Source organism: Octopus bimaculoides, chromosome 10, assembly GCF_046866305.1.
Source record: "Octopus bimaculoides isolate indiv1 chromosome 10, ASM4686630v1, whole genome shotgun sequence".
NCBI classification, from domain to species: domain Eukaryota; kingdom Metazoa; phylum Mollusca; class Cephalopoda; order Octopoda; family Octopodidae; genus Octopus; species Octopus bimaculoides.
The window spans coordinates 21,366,393-21,372,589 of record NC_142937.1 but is presented as its reverse complement, the minus strand read 5'-3'; the positions used below and the strand labels follow the sequence as shown (position 1 = coordinate 21,372,589).

The 6,197-nt window shown below is 35.6% G+C and overlaps 1 protein-coding gene across 2 annotated transcripts in view; it reads left to right on the top strand.

The window, feature by feature from the left end:
- The window catches only part of LOC128248867 (uncharacterized), a 67,491-nt gene extending 67,009 nt beyond the window's left edge, over positions 1 to 482 (top strand). For both annotated transcript variants that reach the window (XR_016243278.1, XR_016243279.1), the window contains one exon: positions 1 to 482. This exon is cut by the window's left edge and continues 1,007 nt beyond it. The gene's annotated coding sequence lies outside the window, so the exon portion shown is untranslated.
- The last annotated feature ends 5,715 nt before the right edge of the window (positions 483 to 6,197 follow it).

Here is a 6,197-nt window from a genome sequence, read left to right as displayed (position 1 = left end):
TTAATGTATGAAAAATATCTTTGACTGGTAATAACCGTGTATTGCCCGAACTAACAAAAGAACAACAGGCATTGGGCCGACGAGACTGTGTTGAGGTTGATTCGGATGTCCCAGTCGTCAATCAAAGGGAGAACAGAAGAAATTGTACGTTTGATACAGGGAAACAACAATGAGAAAGAGAATGATGCACATAAAAATAAAGATGGTGAACCAAAAAGTGAAGAAAGGTTTTCAATTTACAAGTATGTTCAATTGGTAAGCAACCTAAATACTAGAACTGAAAAATGAAAGTATATATCTGAGTCACAAATGAAGAGACAGTATGTGATACGAGAAACTCCTGTCAGAGAAAAGTGTAATGAACTGAAGCAACAAACTCTACAACAGTGCTACTCAAAGTGTTGGTCCGCGGACCGCTGCCGGTCCGCGAGTCATCAGCTACCGGTATGCAACGAGTTTCCAGAAAAGAAAGAAACATTATAAAATGCTGCTAAAATGTTAATTTAATATTGCATTATTTGTTTACAAAATAAATATAAGATTTTAAAAATTGTCACCTTTTATTATATTCATTATATATATCGTTTCCGATATAAATTAATATTACTAAGAAATATTACCTGTCCATGACACATTGGAAACAAGAAACTGCCAGTACGCCACATCAGATAGTTTGAAAAGCACTGCACTACAAGACATGTTACGGAGATTGATTAGAAACAGGAATACATGGCAACGTTGTAGTGATATCCGGATTTGTCCTCCTGGTATATTCTCAAGCTCCAGACATTCGAGTTGAAGTTCCAGTTGTCTCCTGAGCTGATCCAGATGTAATCCTACCAGCTATTACTCAACATTAACTTAGATTCTATATCGATACATAAATACATTTTGAAGTGGATTTTTGGGTAACGCTACGGCAAATAAATGTACGAGTTTTTCATAATTTTTGCATTATGATGTACAGATATAATTAGATATCGTTTTCTTTGCAATTTCTACAAATATACTTTTGTGATACAGTGGAAAACTACTTCGCCGTAATGAAGTCCAGTAATACCAAATTAGGTTTGTTGATTGCCTCAGTATTAATAATCTTTTCTTCTATAAGGGCCAGTCGATTACATCGACCCCCAATACTCAACTGATACTTATTTTATTGACCACAAAAGGACGAGAGGCAAAGTCGACTCAAGCGGAATAAAATTTTACATAACATATTTTCCACCACAGAGTCCAGTCCTTGTCGTAGTGTAGTGTCATGTGTACCTCACTGACTGAGCCTTAGGCCAGCGGAGTGCAAGCTCCTGGGAGGTCCTCATGTGTTGGACAGGTCAAAAGGTAGAGGCCAGATTGATATGGAACATCTTTCCAGGGGTAAAAATGGGTTTGTTTAGGGCCAATAATCCTGCCTAGAAAACAAAAAGCAAAGTTACTGAAGCATCGAAGGCCTTTCCCCAGCGAAACATAAGACACTGCAGCAAAATCCGAAATGAAGCCAACATTCTGCACTACTCGTCAGGGGTCTAATGTTGAACCCACAAGGGGGGGGGCGAAAGAGAAGACGCTTTAAAATAGCTGGAGCGGAATGGTGAGGTAGAGCTGAAAAAAACAGAGATCCAACAGAAGAAAAACAGAAAAGACAATCCAGAGTCGAGAACATTCAAGAAATGTCATAGATGGCCTATGCTCAATAGGGAGCAAAGAGCTTAACAATAAAATGGACTATATTCCGGGGTTGTTTGACCTTCGCTTCACAAGTTCGAAAAATCTACCACTTCGAAACTGCTTTGTGTAAAACCTGCTGGATCAATGAAATTTAACCTGTACTACGGTTTGTATGGATATCCTTTGGAGCAACGGATTCATATAACCATATCAGATAAGTGGGGTCAGGGGCTAATTTTAAATTACAAAGTAAGTGGACCCAGTTTTCAATTTTCATTCGAAGATTGGAGAATAGTGTCAGATTTATTGTAACTAAGTGACAGGATGTACCATATTGTGTGTAGTATTTGTTATAAGGGGAAATCATTTTATGAAAATATTCAGGCATTAAGGAAACACTTCTAGCGAGTTTACGCTTAGTTGAAATAATTGGTAAAGCAATAAGGAAATAATTGGTAACTCTTGTTACAAGCTATAGAGAAAGTAAAACGTAAGGATATGGATGTTGATAGGGTCAACGATGGCTAGAATAGGAAGAAAGAATTAAAATAGTTTTAGAGGCAGTGAAAGTAAAGTAATAATCTTTTCTGTTTTGGGGAAAGTGTAAGTCTATTACATCAACTCAGTGCTGCCCGCTTAGTTCTTAAAAATCGATCTCGGCGGAATTTGAACGCAGAACGTAAAGACACAACTCCACTAAGCACGTGATGTGCGTGGTCGGATGGTACTTATTTTGTTGACACCGACAGGGTGAATGGCAATATTGGATCTCGACAGAATTTGAAGTTAGAGCGTAAAGACGGACAAAATTCTGCTGAGCGTTTTGTCCGGAGTGCTTACGATTCTGCCAGCCCCACTGGCTTCGGTAGTGGAATAAGAATAGAATTCAGTGATTTTTTTTTTCTATTTGGCTGCCACGTTTTCTTTTCCCAATTTTTGCTCCAAGTGATTTCATATTTGATGTGTTGGAGTAGTTTTGTACGGTAATCATTGACATGAAATTTATTTTCGCCATAAATCAATAAATAAAGTGTTAATAGCTTTTAAAATTTGCAAATTTTGGTTAATTTTAGTCAATCGAAAACCATCAGACATGCAGGTACTTGTTTCCATAGTAACAAGGCCAAGCTGTTACAAAGATGCTTACCCACGTGGTCATTTTTTCTTATTAAATGCTTAAAACACATGAGGTATGACAATATTTCATTTGTTTAAAGCTGACAACACGTGCAGTCGTGCACAAAACGACAGCTTCCGAATCCTGTTTTCTGACTGAGTAAAAATTATCAAACTTTAAGCTTCTGTGATGTTTTCTGTCAAGTGTTTGTAGAGAATGGACACATGATTAACTTTATAACCTTTTCTAAGTTTGCCGCTACGTCCGTGAGTTAGTGTCACGTGACAGCATATTTTGCGACTAAAAAGAGAGCCGACATGGTTGAGTGAACATGTTTAGTTATAATCAAGACAGACCAATATAATCAAGACAGAGAGTGGACAGGAGTTGCTTGTATGTAGTCCAATCCTTTAAATTTAGATTGTTAGCTGTGTAGTTTCCTCATGATAAGTAGCAGAATGAATTTTGCATGTGAATAGTTATTTGTGTATGTACTCTATTAAAGTTTGGTAAGTCATTTTCTTGAGCAAGATACTTTATTTAACGTTGCTCCAGTTACTCAGCTGTAGAAATGAGTTGCGACGTCACTGGTGCCAAGCTGTATCGGCCTTTGCCTTTCCTTTGGGTGACATCGGTGACGTGGAGAGGAGAGACTGGTATGCATGGGCGGACTGCTGGTCTTCTATAAACAATCTTGCTCGGACCTATGCCTCGGAGGGTACACTTGTGTGTGATTTGATTCCGGGATAAATAAGTCGCATTTAGGAGAAAATAGGAAAATTTGAAAAAAGAGACATGCTCAGGATATTATTAAAACATTTATATCTTCTTATCTTCTACATATGTTTCGATGGATGCATTCACAATACTTCCGACAGGAAGAACTATGGTCAGCTATGCATCAATCTCATCGGGAAAGATATAAACAATAACACTCATCAAATAGACATTTTTACAGATATAGAATGCCCTAGAAAATGTGACGTATTTATATGCATATACACGCACATGTACACATTCGCAGATATGCGTGCATATGCATATAAATACGTCACATTTTCTAAGGCTTCCTATATCCGTTAAAAGGTTTATTTGATGAGTGTTTTTGTTAATATTTTTCCTGATGAGATTGGTGCTTAGGTGACCATAATTTGTCCTGCCGAACGTATTTTGAATGCATCCATCGAAACATACGTAGAAGATATGAAAATATAAATGTTTTAATAAGATCCTGAGCATTTGTCTCCTTTTCAATTCTTCCTATCTATTCGCGCGCGCGCGCGCGTGTTCATAAAAAAAAAACGGAGAAAAAAGACAAGAAAAATCAACAACGCGCAGACGTCTACATACAAAATATTAATATGAGCGAGAATAGAACAGGTGCGTAACATTGTTTTTATTAAAAACATGCTATTATGATGTCATAACAAAATGCTAACATAACACTACTCTTTCTCTCCTTTTCGGTTAAACTCTTTACATTATCCAGACGTATATAACAGCAAACGAAAATCGAAAGACAAAGTCTGTCTAATACTTCGTTGGCATTTGGCGACACACAGAGCTACAAGGAATGCTAAGTGTTGTTTAACTGTTACTCTATCTCAATTGCAAATTAAATTCATGTATGTATGTATATATATATATATATATATATATATATATATATATACACACACACATATATATATGTATATATATGTATATACACATATATATATATGTATATATACATATATATATACATACATATATATATATATATATATATATATATATATATATATATATATATATATATATATATATATATATATATATATATATATATATATATATAAACGATATATGAGTATATGCATATATATGTACATGTCTGTATATACCTTCATCCACATGTACACATAGATACATAACTGGGTACATGACGTGGCAAAAGAACATGGACAAAATGATAAACAAGGTACAACAAACAAGCAAGCCACATAGAAACATCTCCTTCATCAGCTGCCACCAGTAAAACACCGGCGTTTCGAAGAATTAAGGCAGTACGCATCGTTGAAATGGTTCTTCCCACGAACACAAATTAAATCATTTTCGTGGAGGATAGTGGCGGACGGAAAACAAGACAGGAAAACGAAACGGTGAATAAACAAACAAGCAAAAGGCTGTACAGCCAGACGTGAAGTGTGTATGTATTGAACGCTGTGAAGCACGTACAGGAGGGGCAAAGAAGTACGTGCGATCTTGGTGATTCCAAGAACGAAAAGAAATAGCAGCCGGACAAACGTGACCAAAGCTGTGTGAAGAGAAAGAGTAGCAGAAGAGAAAGAAGGGGAGGAAGTAGAATAAAAGTGAGCAACGAGGGGTAGAGAGAGAGAGAGAGATAGTAGTAGTAACGGTGAGAGGCGAAAGACGAGTAACAAGAGATAGAGAGAGAGAGAGAGATATAGTAGTGACAGGTAGAGGCGAAGAACAATAGAGGGAAGAATGAGAGGGGGAGATAGAAATACAGATAGAGAGAGTCGCGTTAGAAAAATAGTTAAAACTTACTGTATACAGGTTATCGCGTGCGTTCTGTCGTGATACAAACAATATATGAGTATATGCATATATATGTACATGTGTGTATATACCTTCATAGGTTTCAAATTTGTATATTTAAAAGGATAGAGACTTTCAACACGGTCGATTTTTTTCCATAATTTTTAATAATCTGTTCTGATCGATAATTGTGTTTTTTGGTCATTTGTTCTAATGGAAGCCATTCCTGAGGAAGTGCGAAACGTCAGACATTTAACAGATCAGTCGTTGGATAGAGTTGAGCACAGAAATGTTGACATCGGATGCTAAATAATTAAATAAATGGAAAAAAATCGACCGTGTTGAAAGTCTGTATCTTTTTAAATATACAAATTTGAAACCTTGGAAATATAAACAATGAGAACGATCCTTAAGGAATCTAATCAATGATCCTTTGGGGTGAAGTCTTATGCTATATTGGTAACGATTACAAAATTTACTGGAAAATTATATATATACATATGTACATATATATATATATATATATATATATATATATATATATATATATATATATATATATATATATATATATATATATATATATATATATATATATATATATATACATAAATACACAAACAAGCACATATACATATATAAACATACACACACACACACACTTATACACACACATATATATTAAACAGATGGGTAAATAGATAGATAGTTATATAGGTAATATGGACAGACAAGCACACACATATACACAAATGAAGACTGAAATACCTGAGCATACCCAAACACACACACACACACACACACACATACACACACACACACACACACACACACACACACACACACACACACACACACACAAGGACAC